The following is a 16882-nucleotide window of genomic DNA, read 5'->3' as shown; positions in this document are numbered from 1 at the left end:
GGGCAGATTGTAAAAACTCAAGTTTCACTGGCATGGAGCAAGAAAGTGCTGAGAAGTGACCCGCCAGAACCTGCTGGGACCATGAAGGACACTAGGATGAGCAGAGCCTGGCCCAGTGACACTCATCCTCGCCTCTCTCCAACTGGGTGACTCTAGACCACTTACTTTACCTCCCTTAATGTCTCCCAAAGTGCATTCAATCAATAACCCTGAACCCCAAGCACATGCTAGGTTCTCATTAGGGCTGGGACTCAGGTGGAGCCCACAACTTCAAGAGGTCAAACATACCACAACCAAGACAGTAGTAAGACAGCCTTTGCTGTGGGGAGAGGAGAGGGGGAACAACCAAGGTGGGAGGGGTCTAAGAAAAAGTTGGGAAGAAGTCATACCCAAACTGAGACATGGGTTGGTACTGGTCAGATAAACTGAGCAAGAGGAAGTGAGTGTTGTAAGGTCTGGTCTGGTCCATGCAAAGCACCTAGCAGTGGCCAGCACTCACACTGAGCAGTGCCCAGCAGCAACCTACCCTCCGTAAAGGCAGCCAAGATAACAGTGAAGTGCCAACATTCTGCAGACACGGGACCCAAGACACCACCCTCCTCAGCTAGCCTCAATGAACAAAACAGCCTCCTGCACATACAACTTTCCAAAGCAAAGCTTCCACTTCCACGGTGGAGCAAACGGTGCCTGTGCAATTTTAAAACAGAAATGGTTTCCCACGGCCACGCAAGGATCCGACCACTAAAATGCTCACTACCCGAGCCTGGGGTCTGGAGTCTGCCGGCCAGCCCTGCAGCTTCCCGAGGAGCCTTCCTCCTGGCCTCACCCCACAGCGTGGAGCTGCCCTCCCATTCCTTCCTCCCCGCAGCTCCCTGCCCCCACCGCAGCCTCCTGCCTCTCAGCCCTCCCAGTGCGAAGGCTCCTCAGGCCTGGGTCTCTGGGTCTCAGGGTCTCAGGGTCTCAGGCTCTCCGAGGCGGGGGGGGGGGGCTGCAGCCCAGGAACAGGGGTCTCTGAAGCAAAAAGGAGTCCATGGCCTGGAGACTAGGGGGTCCGAGGTGAGGAGTGTCTATAGCCAAAGGACGATGTGAGAAGCAAGGGGGTCTGGAACCCGACGTGCAGGGGGATCTCAGAGAGGTCTGGGGCTCCGAGGTGGAAGGGGTCCCAGGGACTGGGAAGCTTCGAGGTGGAGGGGGCTCCCGTGGGTCAGGGAATCCGAGGTGGCAAGGGTCCCGGGGGTCCGGGGCCCGAGGTGGAGGGGGTCCCGGGGTCGGGTGCGCGGCTCCGAGCGCCAAGCCGGCTCCTCTCCCGGCGGGGGAGCCCGGCGCGTCTGAGGGGGAAAACTTTTCTTCAAGTTCCGGAAAAGGAGCGTGTCAAGGGCGCGCGTCTCACCCAGGAACGGACGAGCCGAGAGCAGCCCGGGCCCCGCGATGTTCCCCGGGCCCCACGCGCTTCCCCGGAGCGGGAGGAAGCAGCAGCCGCGCGCCGAGGGGGCGCCCAGGCTGGACCTGAACCCGCGAGACCCGCCCTGACCCGCCTCAGGCCGCCTCCCGGCTCCGGCCGACGCTGCAGCAGGTGGCAGCGGCCCCGCGCGCCGGGGCCCCCTCTCTCCCTCTCGGTCCAGCCCTCGCCGGGGGCCCTCCGTACCGGAGTTAGCGCGGCTCCGACGCCATCCCCGGGGCCCGCGGGCCCGCAGCCCAGGCCCAACGGGACCCGCAACTTGCGCGGCGAGGACACCGGGCGCTGCAGGCGGCGGGCCGGGCGGGCAGGTGCTAGCTAGCCGCCCGCGGCTAACAGCGGCGCGCGCCCTCGCCCCGCCCCGCGCGCCCTCGCCCCGCCCCGCGCGCCCTCGCCCCGCCCCGCGCGCCCTCGCCCCGCCCCGCGCGCCCTCGCCCCGCCCCGCGCGCCCTCGCCCCGCCCCGCGCGCCCTCGCCCCGCCCCGCGCGCCCTCGCCCCGCCCCGCCCCCTGCCTGCACGGCCGCTCTTCCGCCCGGGCTGCTGCCCCCCACCGCGCCGCCGCCGCTCCTGGAGCTCGACGCTCGTCCTGCTGCCCCTCCTCTGGCCCGCTTGCCCGCCCGCCGTGGGCCTCGGGGCGGCTTTGCCAGTCCTTTTCTCTCCCGAAGGCCAAGCGGGGCCGCGAGGGGAGGCCTGAGGAGATCTTCATGCCCGCAGAGCCCCCGTGGACACCCGCCAGGGGCTTCCTTACCTGGTCGGCTCCACCCGCGGCCATCTTGGAAGTGGGAAGCGGCCGGGAGGGGGAAGGGGCACGAGCGGGCATGGACCAGGCGTGGGGAGCCGAGCGGCGGAGCGCATCGATGGGCGCCCCTGCCCCAGGCAGGCATGAGGGGGAGGAGGGGCCCGGCCCGGACCTGGACGCAGGAGAGAGGTCTGGTGGGCTGGGTCAGAGCTCTCACCCGGGATGTGCAGCCTCCTGGACGTCGCTTTGATGTCTGCCCGGCCTTAGTGTCTTCATCTGTGAAACGGGCTTTTCAGGGAGTTCTCTTTTATTAAGCTGTTACACAATGCCTAGTGCTTAAGTTCCCCAAACTTGTCTGCACTTTCGTATCGCCTGAGGATGTGTGATGTGCAGACAAGTTTGGGAACCACTGGCCTAGCGTTCATGTACACTACTTACCAACAACATTGCAGAAACTCCAGAGACAGGGTCTGTGATCCAAACCCCTGTACAGGGTGGGAGATGAAGTCCCTTATCCAAGGTCGCAGGTCCAGTCAGTAGCTGAGAGGGATCGGAAGCCAGTTGCCCCTACCCAGACCGCCTTCCAAGATCAGGCAAGGCCCTGAATAAGAAAGCTCTTGTTCCCTAGTAACTGACCCCTTCCTCATCCCGCGTCGGGGATGTAGGCTCCCTGAGCCAAATTGGGCTTATCTTGTTTACTGCTATGTTCCCTGAGCCTGGCAAATAGTAGGCACTTAAATATTTGTTGAATTATTATATTCTGGGGACATCAAAGCAAAAAGAAAGAATGGTGGGTGTGGAGAGAGGGTATAGCTCAGTGGTAAAGTGTTTTGCATGCACTAGGTTTGGGGTTCAATCCCCAGTACCTCCATTACAAAAAAAAAAAACCAACTAAAAATAAATAAATAAAAAGAGGAAAGACTCCAGTGGTGGGAAGCTGGAAATCTTGGGTTCCACACTAGGCTTCGCTCCTTCCAACCAGGAGCCCTGAGGGCTGTCACAGGCAGCATTACCAGACAGGAAAGCTCCCAGGGATGACAGCTGCACCTCGCAGAGCGGTCGGGGACAGGAAGGGTAATCTCTCCATCACAGCATCTGGAAACATGCAGTGGGAGGTGCATTTGAGCTGTGGTCATCAGCAATGGGCCACAGAACCCCGACTTGTTTCTCCTGTCTGGGTCATAGTTCTAAAAACTCTTAGCACCTCTTAGTTTATAGTGGCAGGAGGGGTGAGTACTTTAAAAAGGAAATCTGTTAACAGAATACATTAACACACTTCATAGCGGTTAGAACATCATAGAAACTTTATAAATGCTTACATTTCTGGATGTTCTGAGGAAAAATAATACCAGGTCCCCTTCAATCCCCAGTGTGCCCTTCCTAGCTTATTTTAAGAAAACACTAACAGGAAAGTAGACTTTGGGCCTGACTTAATTAGGATTTTAATATATTGGATTAATAAATCTGTTTTTACAGTGTTCTTTGCAACCCCCCAAATCCCCTCCAGCCCTCATGCTGAGCCTTAGGGTTTTAAAACCCCACAGTCACAGGAACCATTGTTCTAAATCCAGAACCAAAAAGTTTGTGGTCCACAGATTTGCATCTGGCGCCCCCTGTCTGCCTTTTCCTCGCTGTCTCCCCATTCCACTGCTCCCCAACTCAGAGCTCCTCCCCGGAGCCCATCTGGCACTTAACACCCTTAGTACGGTTTGACCCATTTCTTTCCCCTTGTCATCAGCACCCAGAAGTGTTCCAGATAAATCCTGATGGCAACTTGAGTATAACAAAACTAAAAATGAACAAGATGAGCTGTGCAGCAGCATGCACTCTCAGCACCTCTCAGAATCTGAGCGCCTCTTGGCACTCCTCACCGCCGCCGCCGCCCTGTGTCAGATGTGGAGACAACAACCGCATGGGGTGGGGGGGTTCGCACCCTGTCCCCCTCTGCTGGCTCACCGCTGCCTGCCTTGGTGAGGCCATCCCAGCTCCCCATGCGGCCCTAGTGTCCGGGGTCCCAGCGTGATCTCTCGCCTGGCCGTTCCTCTGGGGGCTGAAAAGCTGCTGCTTGTTGTAGGTGAGCAGCAGGCCCTCAGCTCCGTCTCTTCGATACCAGGCACTGGGCCCGGCTAAGCCTGAAACCTTCCCTCCCAGCCCCTCGCCAACTCTCCCTACCTCTCCAAGGCTCACAGCACCTCCACCTCCCCAGCTGTGTGAGGACTGAATGAGTCAAAGTACACGGGGGCAATGGATAAATGTGAAAAAACTGTCTGGCTTTGTCAGTTTCTGGCATGTTTGGGGAACTCTTGGCATCTCCCCAGCAATATAATGTAGACAAAGTGTGTTCTGAACCCAAGGTGAGGACAGGTGCTGGGACACCTTGGGGATCCCACCGAGGGCCTTCTCCAAGCCTGACCTCTGAGCCTCCCCAAGCTTGCCAACCACGAGTGGGAAACCCCAGGATCTCCAACACTGGAAACAAGCCCAGAGCCATCTGTGCTGGCCCCCTGCTGGGCTCAGGACACCAGCGTGACGGACAGCCCACAGTTCCTGCCCCCATGGAACCCCGGGCTCAGGGGGCAGGCAGACGTGGCAGTTCGCAGAGGCAGCCACGTCCCCTGAAAGGGGAATGGGAACTGGCCAGGTGCAGACCCCAGAAGGGTCACAAGCAGTGTCAGAGCCGACAGGACCTTTACGGATCCTCCAGCCCACCCCTCTCATCATTCAGTGGGGAAACTGAGGCTCAAAGAGAGAGACACGGAAGGGCCCAGGGTCAGGTGGGGCAAGCGGTGGGCACACGACCCAGGCCAGAGGTCCTCTGCCCTGCCAAACCCCCACCACAGCTCTTCCAGGAACTGTGGGGATCTAGGTGCCCAAACACACATTTCACCCCTGCCTCTTCCCCAGCCCCCACGTGCGAGCTCCGTCAGTGTCTGCTGAATAAATGAAAAAACATTCTCAACCCTGCGCTCGAAACAGCTCTCCCAGGTGCCCTCTACTGTGCTGGCTGTTTCACGCCATCACCACACCTGCCAAGCTGCCACACTGACCCTCACTTTGCAGGTGAGGAAACAGGCACTGGGAGGTGAGGACACTCAGCCCAGGCCTCACAGCGTTCCCCCTACCATCCAGGAGCTTCTGGCCTCTTGCCATCCTCCCCCCTACCCTCCTTGTCCCCAGCTTCTGTTCAGAGCCACCAGGGGCCAGGGTGTGAGTAAAGGGTCCAGCAGCTGACACACTCCACGTGGTCTGGCAGTGGGCCCAACCCTGCCGGGCAAAGGCAGATTACACCACCGTCCTTTATTTCAAAAGCGCCGCCCTCTGGCCCAAAGGCTTTCAGAAATCCAGGGACGCTTATCTTTTCTGTCTTGATTCCTTGGGGTAAAAGATTTCCCTGTGGAGATGGAAGTTCTCATTTTTAGGACACAATGCCTAGAATATGGGTTTCTCTGGTTGCTTCTGGAAATTGTGCAATAGGAGAAAAAAATGAATTCAGGAGTAGCCTGGGTAGCTGGAGGTAAACCTTCCAGCACCTCAGGCCCATAGAAGACAGAAACGTGGCCAGAAAGAGAAAGAAAAATACCATGTGATACCACTTACATGTGGACTCTAAAAAAAAAAAAAAAAAGACAAATGAACTAATTTAGAAAACAGAAACAGACACACAGAGATAGAAAACAAACTTATGGTTACTGGGGGAGGAAGTGGGTGGGAAGGGATAAACTGGGGTTCAAGATTTGCAGATACTAACTAATATAATATATATAAAATAAACAAGTTTATACTGTAACGCACAGGGAACTATATGCAATATCTTAAAGTGACATGGTGAAAAAGAATATGAAAACACATATGCGTGTGTTCATGTGTGACTGAAGCACTGTGCGGTACACCAGAAATTGACACAACATTGTAAACTGACTATACTTCGATAAAAATATATATACAAAAAAGAAGAAGAAGAAGGAAAGATGGAGACAGAAAAGTGTCGTGATAACCAGAGCAGCCACCACGAACCCCTGCGTCTTGCTGCAAGAAACAGCATGAGACCCGCACGCCAGGTCATCAGCTGGATTGCACTCAGTGCAGCCACCTGCTTCCTACCTGCGGTAGACTACAACCAGTGAATTCAAGGAGGCGGAACTCTTAGCAGTAGCACGTTTACAAAAGGGAGAAGGCGTGGTTCCAGCCAAAGAGAAAGTTATAACACACTGAATCCCTTTAGTCTAAAAGTATGCTAGGGCAATGAGAGGGGTGTATAGTGTGAGTGGTAGAGCACACGCTTAGATGCGCTAGGTCCTAGGTTCCATCTCCAGTGCCTCCATTAAAAGAAAGAAATAAATAAGCCTAATTACGTCCCCCCTCAAAAAATTTTTTTATTTAAAAATGTTTTTAAAAGTACACTGGCAAGGAGCTATCCTTATAAAATTACCACAAAATTCAGGCAAAGACGGCTGCAAAAAGATGCTCACCACAGTGTTACTTACAACAGTGAAATGGATACGATGTAGCTGTCCAACCATGGGGGAAGGTTAGCTAAACAGAGAGACTTATATGCAGCCACAAATCTTCAAGTGGTTTATTATAGCAAAGAAGAGATGCTTAAGTTATGAGTGATACCAAGTTTTAAATAAAGTATAATCAAAGAATATGGACTCTGCATTATGCACAAAAATAAACAGGAAGAAACACTGAAATGATATCAAAACACACAGGAATGTCTTCTGATTAGGTATTTTGAAATTGTTAGATTTCCCACAACGGACATATGCTCTATTTATGAGATGTGTTAAGATGCTGACATCATGATGGGTAAGCCACAGACTTCAAAAAGCACCGTAACCTGGGGCCATGAGATGAGAGCTCTGTACCCTTGCCCTTCCCACCAAAGCAAGTCAAATCCTGTTCCCATTTTGCAGATGGGAACACTCGTGCTCCAAGGGGTTAGGTAATCAGTGCACAGTGGCTTGCTGTCGTGGGTGTGCTGACAACAGAGCCCTGTGACTGCGGTCTGTGTGGCCCACAGTCTGTAACAGCATCTCTAGCTGCCCCAGCAGCCCCATTTTGCGGTGCTGTTGCCCCATTTTACTGGGGACATTTGAATCCAGATGGGTCTGACCCCAGATCAAAGGTCACTAATTCTCAGAGCATCCCATGTAATTAGTCGGAAAAAGTAAGTTATAATGAAACCAATAGACCCTCCAAAGAATGGAACCCATGGCCTGGGGCTGGGGAGGCAGGGGACCCCTGTGGCCTGCGGCTCACCAATGCTTAAGAAGCGTCCGGGGCTGGAGGTCTTAAGGTTCTAGGTACCAAGAAACCACAGAAAGCACTCAGGGGTGGGGCTCCGAGTTCCCGCACACCACAGTGGAATTTTCCAAATAGCCTTGTTTTTTTTTAAAGGGATCACCCAGTTGCCTGCTGCTGCTGCCACCATCAGAGAGCAAAGCCCAGTTTAGAAGCTGCGGGGTCAGGTCGCACGTGGGAGCCCCGTGAGGAGGGGGCAGGGGGCAGAGAGGGCAGGGGGCACATTTCTTCCCATACCGGCTGATCCTGCAGGGAACGCCCTGCCCCCTCCATGGGTGAGGCTCCGTCTCAGGCCTGAGGGCTCTGCCGGCTCCCAGAGCCGCCTGGAGGCGCCCCAAAGCCCCTCGACATCTCACATCCATGCCTTTGCACCTGCTCTGCCCTCTGCCTGGAACTCCGGGACTCCTTTCTTCCTTTACATCCTAGTCCCCTTCAGTGTGTGGCTCAAAAGGCCACTCCAGGACAGCCTCCCAACTCTGACCCCCACCCCTACCCCAAGGCCCTGCTGGCCCGGCAGCCCTGACACACCTCCCAGATGCCTTAGTGCCTTGTAGGGTCCCTGCGCAGTCCCAGGTCCCCAGCGGGCAGCCAGGGCCCGCTCAGGGAGGGAATGACAGCACAGCCTCACCAAGCCCCACACCATGTGTGTCCTCTCTCTCCATCCTGGCCGCCACCCGTGTCGCAGAGAGGAACTGAGGCGCTCGCAGGAAACCTGCCTGCCCGGGGCCCCACGGCTGCTAGGTCCACAGGTGGGCTTTGTGCCCAGGCCCTCGGGCTCCAGAGTCCCCGCTCTGGATGGACATAACAAACGGTGTGTGACTGACTTGACATGGGGGTGGGGGTGGGGTGAGGCCCTGCCCACATCACGTACTCCACACCCCTCCTTCCCTGCTTCCTCCCCCCAGACACCCCACTTTTTCTGGCCCCTGAGAAGAGAGTGGTGGTAGGAGAGAACGTGAGCTTGCAGGTCAGGCAGGTCTGGGCTGGAATCCCAGCTCCAGTGTTTACTGTGTGACTCTGGGCGAGTTACTTAACCTCTCTGAGCCTTGGTTTCCTCTTTCAGAGGAAGGGGTGTCCCACATACCTCGGGGGAGTGGTTTGGATGTCACACAGAGGAGCCACTTAGTATGTGCTGTCTTTCTTCCTGACACATCCGCTCACCCTGACTTAGCGACATCAACCTCTCCCCTTCCTCTTCCATCCTCAGACAACCTTAGGTCTTGCCTGTCTTAAAGGAACCTTCTCTGATGTACCCCATGTTCCTCTTCTTGACAAACCTCCACCCCTATTTCCTCTACCCACCAACCAACAGCCTCCAAAGCGTGTACACAGGCACACATACATACACGCACAATTGGCCCCAGCCCCGTCCTTGCTGCAGGAATTGGCTTCCTAAATACCCCAGTACCGAGTCCCCGCCGCCCTTCCTCCATCCTGCACCTGGAGTGGCGGACGTCCCCAGCTCTCACAAAACCTCCCAGAGCTCCTTCTTGCTTTTTCCCCCCCGGAGCACCTGCCCCTTCCTCTTTAGAGAGGGAACAGACCTCAGCCTCTCCCAGGTCTCTGTCCTGAGGGGCCTCACACGAGCCCTGAGCCCCGGGCCTGCAGACCTTCCTCCCCTGTGACCATCACCGGTCAGGAGATGTGCCCCTCCTCCTGCAAGTACCCCCCACCAGCCCCCAGGGAGTGCCCCCACTCTCCATGCTCCAACCTTTGTGCTGGGCACCGACAGCCAACTAATACCAGGGTGAGCAGATAAACAAGGTCCAGCTCTGTCCTTAAATGTCTGCTAATCACGTTGATGGCTCCTAGCTGCCCACTGCCTCCTGCGCAGGGTGAGCTTACGGCTGGGGGACAGAGTTGGCCAGTAGGCTTTTTTCTCTTGTAACCTAGTCTTTTTTGAGGAGCCTGTGGGGAGATGCAGTCTCTGGGGAGGGGTGGGGCTTAGGGAGTGGCAGGTGAGGGTCTGCGTGGAGAAGGGGCAGGGGTGGCACCACCCAGAGTAGGTGAGCGGTGGGCCCACCTTCTGGGGGACACAGAGCCTCTCTCGGCTCCCCATCAAGGCCCCCAGCAGATGTCTGCTTTGAAGACATAAGAGGAGCCCAAGAAGCCCCCCTGAGCCTCTCCAGAGGCCTAAGCAGCGAGACCACATGGGGTCAGGGAAGAGGTCCAGGCTCAGACCAGGGACCCCATCACAGCTGTGCTGCTCACTGCACCTGAGTGATGATGGTGGTGGTGTATTTATCATGCCTGAACTTCAGCCTCCCCACCTGTAAAATGGGCACATCAAGAGTTGTGGGGGTTTTGATAAATGCTGGAGAGGGTGAGGAGAGGGAACCCTCCTACACTGTTGTTGAGAATGTAAATTGGTGCAGCCACTATGGAGAACAGTATGGAGATTCCTTAAAAAAAACTAAAAATAGACTTACCCTATGATCCAGCAATTCCACTCCTGGGCATATATTCAGGGAAAACTCTAATTCAAAAAGATACATGCACACCAATGTTCATAGCAGCACTATTTACAACAGCCAAGACATGGGAGCCACCTAAATGTCCATTGACAGATGACTATATAAAGAAGATTTGGTATAAATACACAATGGAATATTACTCAACCATTAAAAAGGATGAAATAATGCCATTTGCAGCAGTAACATGGATGGACACTAGAGATCATCACACTGAGTGAAGTAAGTCAGACAGAGACAATGAACAAATAGGACAATGAACTTATTTACAAAACAGAAAAAGACTCACAGACATAGAAAACAAACTATGGTTACTGAGGGAAGGGGAGGGTGGAGGGATAATTTGGAAGTTTGGGATTTGCATATACAAACTACTATGTATAAAATAAACAAGGTCCTATTGTATAGCACAGGGAACTAAATTTGAAAGCTTATAATAACCTATAACGAAAAAGAATATATGTACGTATAACTGAATCACTGTGCTATACACCAGAAACTAACACAACATTGTAAATCAACTGCACTTCAATTAAAAACAAACAAAAAAAAGAGTGGTGGGGTTTACCCGAGGCACGGCGTGTGCAGCACGAACAGCGGTCACATGCGTGTGGAATGAGACAGGCTGGAACTTCACAAGGATGACTTCAGATGTACAGGGATGAGCACCTGCATTTCTGTGCATTTTAAATATTAGAGGAAAAGTCTAGCCTTCTGTTTCAGAAGAGACGTAAACTATCTTCACCAGCCTCTGAGCGGTCATCACCGGTAACTTCCTGGTGGCTCCTGATGGGTCAAGGACCCACGCAGGCTGGGCACCTGCTTAGTAACCGCCTGGGGGTGTGATTTTTGCCCTAGGTACTTTTTAATGGATTAAAAAAAATTGATCCTTATCATTACTCAAATATTTACCAAATCATCTTGTGTGTGCCTGCCTGGTTGTGTGGTAAAAGCTAAGGACCTAGAAGTGATTCAGAAACGATCCCTTCTCGGTTAATAGAAGAGAGAAAGGTGGGAAAAGATATTTTACTTTTTCTCCATGGAAGAATAATTCATACCCATCGTGGGAAATTTGGCAAAGGCAGATGTGTCCACAGAAGGAAGCACACAGCGCCCGCAATCCCACCTTCCAGAGAGGACCGTGGACGTGTGAGCCACTTGAGCATTTCCTTTGTCTTCTTGTCCTACACCCTGTGCTCTGTGACTAGAAGTCTGAGCTTTCGAGTCAGGTGGCCCTGCATCTGGTCCTACTCTGCTGCTTAGTAACGGTGTAAGTGACCTCTGAGAGCTGCAGTTTTCTGCATTCCTGAAGCAGAGCTTAAAAAATGTTCCCTCCCTCATGGGACCCTATGGAAGTCAAGTGCAGCAGAGAACAGGGAGCAGGGAGTAGCCGGCGGGGCGGGCAGGTGCCTGGTGGGTACTGGCTGCTCCATGTCAATCAGCAGAGCGGCTGTAGTTTCTTAATTTCTATTTCTCACCAGCCAACATCACAGCCCAACACTTTGTTCTCCAGATGGAGAAACTGAGGCCCAAGGAGGAGAGGGTTACAGGGTAAAGGGAGTCAAGACATCCTTTTCCTCTCCCACCGGGGACCCACCATGGCTGGGAACAGCCTTACAACAGGTAATGTCTAATATGACCCCTTCTGTGCTGTGACCCACCCTCTCCCCTGCAGCAAAAAGTGAAGTTTCTCCATGGAGAGTTCCTCTCTAAATAGAAAAGAAGCAAGAATCTACCGAAAAAAAGCAAATCTCAATTGGAAATGTGATAACTACAATGAACAGCAAAAGAATAATACACATGAAGATGTAAAAGAGGACATGCGAATTGTAAGATGTGGGGAGAGGAGTAAGAAAATGTAGATTTGTTTTTCTTATTTTTTTAGAATGTGTTTGAGCCTTTACGATTACCAGTATAAAATAAACAAGGTCCTACTGTACAGCACAGGGAATTGTATTCAATAGCTTGGAGTAACCCATAATGAAAAAGAATCTATATACACACATATATGCATCACTGAATCATGATGCTGTACACCAGAGACTAAAACAACATTGTAAACTTCAATGAAAGAAAGAAAGAGAAAAAGAAAGAGAAAATGAAGTTTCTCAAGGGTGCTGCTTCTCCTGGAAGCCTGCCCATCTGTCTGAGACAGTGGGTAAATCATTTGTTTTTGTGTAAATGACAGTGGTTCCAGAGCTCCATTTAGGAAGACTGGAGCATCCAGGGAGGGGGGCTGCCCCTCTAGCGGGAGGTTTTAGAACATCTTCCTGGTGTGAGGAGGTGCTCACTCTGTGATCTTCCATGAGAAGGGCTGTGTGTAAGATCAAACAAGGAACGACATTGACAATGATTAAAAATGCCCACAGAAGTTAGCCTGTAGTGGGGTTTTACCATATGTGCTTTGTGAGTTTTGTTAATTTTCCAAATTTCTACAATCATCTTATCTTGATAAGCAGATAAAAGATTCTTTACTAAAATAAGTGGTGCAGGGGAGCAGAATGACAGGTGTGCAGGAAGGTCACGTTCACCATTCACACGCTCTCCCGGGCAGCCACCCTCAGTGCAAGGGGCACGTGCGAGGGGCTGGGCTTGTGGGGGACAGATGCCAGCTCAGCCCCAGTCTTCGAGAAGCCTGTGGTTTTAGAGGGAAGGAAGACAGTGATCAGTGACACAAAGCAGAGATACCGCAACTGTGACATGTGTCACAAAAACATGCCCTGGGGTGGGAGGAGTTGACCTGATCTGGAAGGCTGAGACCTGAAGGCTGATGGGAGTTAGTTAGAGGAAGGGGGCAAGAAAGAGCGCCCAGCAGCCAAAATGGCATGTGCAAAGGCCCTGTGGTGTGGGGAAGAACCACTGGCAAGGCTGGAGCCGAGACTGGGGTAAAAGTGAGGAGATGAGATCAGATTTGCATTTTGCAAAGATAGTACTGTCTGCAGTGCCAAGAATGGCTTGGCACCTTGAAAATAGCTTCGAGAGGCCAGGAGGAAGCCATTTATGAAGTTAAACCACATCCCCAGGGATGTATGCAGGCATAGGCAAAGGAGGGTCCAGTGGCAAGAGGAAGTCCGCGCAGATCTGTGGAGACTGCAGATGCTGCTCCCCAGGCACCCAGGTGCCTGGTAGGCGGCCTGGGGTCCAAAAAGGCAGAAGGCTCCCTCCTCTCCATGACTTCAGCCCCCAGCAAGGCTTCAGGCAACTGGTGGAGGGGGCATGGACCCTGATTTTACACTGCATCCTAAAGCAGCAGGATTTTTACTTGAAAGTGCTGATGGTGGACCCTTCTAGTCCAGACAAGGCGAGTTCAGCGGTCCCTCCTCGAGGAGACAGGATACTCTGTGTGGGAGGCCAGCGCTCCCTGGACGTGCAGAACCACCGGAACTCCTGTCTCTGCCTCCTGCCCTGGGCCCGGCAGAGAGGCAGAGAGGGAGCCCCCATGTCTGCTGCTACTCCCTCTTCAGATCCAGCCGGACTCTTCAGAATTAGGTTCCACTGCAGACCAAAACGCCAACGCTTTCCACGTTGAACTTATTTTTTAAAATCTTGAGAGCCATTTTTATTGTGGAAAATTTCAAACATATGCAAAGTAGGCTGAACAGTATGATGAGCCCCCATGCCCCCACGTGCCCATCTCTACCCTGATTCACAGTCTCCTCTTCTTACTCCCTCCCCGCATTCTTGTTTTTTTCCTGGATGCACTGAGCGTGTATCTCAGACACATGAGATCCCATGTTTCACACACATCTCCAGTAGAAAGTCTTTTTTTTTTTTTGAGGCGTAATCATAACTGTCAGGTACCTAATAAAGTTAACAGTAATTCCTCAATCTTTCATACTTCCCCAGTTATCTTTAAAAATGCCTTTTTATAGTTTGTTAATCAGGTCCCAAAGGTGACACACTGCACTTGGTAGACGGGTCTCTTTTAATCTGAAGTAATTCTCCCTTGGTTGATTGGTTGGTTGGTTTTCCCTAGGTCATGTATTTGTTGATGACACTGCGTTGTTTGTCTCATAGAATTTTGACACCAAAGTCAGATTCTGATGAACTAACAGGAGGTTTCTGGTGTAGCGTGACCAGTTGACTCTGGTGGGCACTAATGAAGGAATTAGCACCTGTCCAGCACCCATCTGTGCAGGCACGTTATTCCTTTTAATCCCAGGAAGTGGGTTTCAACTTTCCAATTTTTCATCTGAGAAAACTGAGGCTGAGAGAGGGTGAATGGCCACACTGAGGGGGTCAGGACTCATTAAGAGCCAGGGAGTCTGGCCCCACCCCAAGTCCTTCCCACTGCCCCGCACAGTGCCCTCCCTCTGGCAGGGAGACGGTCGGCCCCAGAAGGGGAGGTGGCAACCTCCACCCCACACTCTGCTGGGCCTCCCGGTCCCAACGAGGCCGTGTCCCGGCACTGGTTCATTGCCAACAAGGAAACGTTGTCAATAGCCCATCTGCGGAGTCATTGGGTAGAAACGGACCGTCGTATGTTTCTTCCAGATGAATGTGTAGCTCCTTCCCCAGGAAGGGCCGCATGCGTGCCTCCTTCCTCCCCCTGCCCTGCCCTGCCCAGGGACACCACGTGGTCGTGGCAAGGCCACCCAGATGTTCAGGGCAGAGGTGGGCCTCCACACCCTGCCCTCTAAGCCTGCCGACTTCTGAGGTCCCTGAGCGGTGGGGCTAGGGGCTGTGAGGCAGGGAAATTTGGGGGTGAGGCAAGGAAGAGCCTTCTAACGAAGAGGAGCTTCACCCCTCTCCTTCAAACTGCAGAAGGTTTCCGATGGTTGGCGCTCAGGCGGGCTGGAGAGACCCTCTGAAGTTTATCTAGCAGGGATGAAAGAGGAAACTGACGTCTCTGTCGCCAGAACTAGGGCCGAGGAAGGCTCGCTAACTTAGAAAATGTACGACCAGCATCAGATTTAGGGCCTGGCATGTAGTAGGCTCTCGATGCACATTTGTTGAATGAGTGCATGAATGTTTCTAAACCCTAGTTCTACAATCAAGGCCCAGAGATGGTTTTTTTCCCCACTAATTAGTAGCTTAAGACCACCATGGAGACACACTGGCCCCAAAAGATCCCAGCCTGCTGTCCCCATTTCCGCGTGACAACTCAGGAAGGTCTGGGCGTAGGCAACAAGGCTCCACTGCTCAGCAGCCTCACCCAGGTAACAGAGAGCCCTCCCAGCGTGATGCTGCGGAGCCTGGGAGAAGAGGTTTTGAATGGCCCTGAATTCAGTGTGAGGACATCACCCAGAGGCTCAGGCCTCTCCACTTCCTCCCCAGCTCGGGAAGGGGAGGCTCAGGTGGGAGAAGGGGGTGGGGTGGGGGTGAGGAGCCCAGAAGGATCGTCTGAGATTCTACAAATACCTGCTTTTAGAAGAGAGGCCAGGCTCCCCCAGCAGCCCCGGTAGGGCCTTACTTGGGGTGGGGGGAGGGGTTTGCAGCGGACTGAATGCCAGGTAAATTTAGGCTCCCAAGGCTGGGGAATCGAGACAGGCACAGGTGAGTGTGGGGGGTGGGAGGTGGTGACCAACACAGTGCAGTGCTGTTGCTAAGTGCCAGGGTCTGCCACTGTGAGTTTGTCACCTGGAAGGGTCCCTGGCCTCCCCGAGCAGTTTCGGGGTCTGTGATCACCACGGGCTGGACTGAGGCCGAGCACAGGCAAGCCCCCAGCACGTCAGGCAGCCCAGTGGGGAAGCCGGCTCCTGCGACCGTGGGCTTGTGGTTTGTGGGGTGTGGAGGAGGTGGCCGTGGTCATGGGTGACACGTAAGACCAGCAGGAATCGTGTCCTGAGCAGGACGCCAGGAGGTGCCCCTGGACAGGCTCCCAGAACCCGTGTGCCTGCAGTTGGTTCGGGTCCCTCCCAGGCCCTTCCCTCTGCCCAGCGGTCTGATGGGGGAGGGGCAGGGCCTGGGGTGTGAAGGTGGACAGCCGACCCGGGAGTGACAGCAGATGCCCACTCACTGGCTGGCGGTGCCCCCGGCCAGGCCTCCCGGGCTTTCAGAGAGAGTGGGGATGACACCCCCGGGCGCTGCGAGGGCCCCGGGGGGTGGGCATGTGGTGGAGGCAGCTGGGTCAGGGCAGGGGCCCCTGGCGTGGACAGCCTGCCCTGGCCTCCTCCACCGCCCCCAGGACACGGGGTCGCGTGGGAACAGACAAGCACCTGGGAGGGGAGGGCGAGGTGCACTCAGGCCGGTGGTGGCAGCTCTACCTGCCTGTCCCCAGTTGGCCTGGCCTGGCCCTGGGAGGGCCCCAGTGGTGACCTTGTTCCAGCCAGGAAGAGAGCGACTGGCTCAGGGTCACAGCACTGGCCACAGGCACTTGGCACCTTCTCAGATGTGTAAGAAGAAAGGGGGAGGAACGGCCCTCGCTCTTAGCAGGCCGGCTGCCTCGCTTCAAGAGGCTCAGCATCCAGCGTGCCCTCATCTACCCCTCCTCAGTCTGGAAGCCGAGGGCCAACGTCCTCATCTGTGACTGCAGGCTGGGGTACTGGGAAGCCAGGGCCTGTTGGGGTGGCAGGCCAGAGGGTAGGGTCTATTTTGTTCCCCCCTCAAACAGGCCTCCCCAGCTCTGGGGCCCTGAGTGGTCCCCTGGACGGTGACATGAAGTGGCTGGCCCAGCGTCTGAGCTGCAGTAGGCTGCGTGCCTGCCCCCCCGCACCGCCCTGGAAGACCAGTGGCAGCCAGGCCCCAGGAGCCCCTTTGCCCCAGGGCCAGGGCCGTCCTGCCACCTCGGCTCGGCTCCGGTGGGTGTACTTGGTTCTGCTGCTGCGCTGGCCCCACCGGGAGGGATGCTGTGATGTCACATTAGGGTGAGAGGGTAGGGGTGAGCCGGCCATGTGACCATGGTCAGCACCCAGCTGTGCAGGCCTCTGCAGGGCCTGACACAGAGGAAAGGGCTTTGCTGCCCCTGGGTGG

The 16882-nt window shown here is 54.5% G+C and overlaps 1 protein-coding gene across 3 annotated transcripts in view; it reads right to left on the bottom strand.

The window, feature by feature from the left end:
• The window catches only part of TBC1D14 (TBC1 domain family member 14), a 94799-nt gene extending 92987 nt beyond the window's left edge, over positions 1 to 1812 (bottom strand). For 2 of the 3 annotated variants that reach the window (XM_072946579.1, XM_072946587.1), the window contains exon 1: positions 1646 to 1777. The gene's annotated coding sequence lies outside the window, so the exon portion shown is untranslated. Of the gene's footprint in view, positions 1 to 1645 lie in introns of all 3 variants that reach the window. The other variant, XM_072946593.1, reaches the window with a different exon arrangement.
• Positions 1813 to 16882: the final 15070 nt, after the last annotated feature.

This window comes from Vicugna pacos, chromosome 2, assembly GCF_048564905.1.
Source record: "Vicugna pacos chromosome 2, VicPac4, whole genome shotgun sequence".
Lineage (NCBI taxonomy): Eukaryota > Metazoa > Chordata > Mammalia > Artiodactyla > Camelidae > Vicugna > Vicugna pacos.
This window is presented reverse-complemented; position numbering and strand designations above follow the sequence as displayed.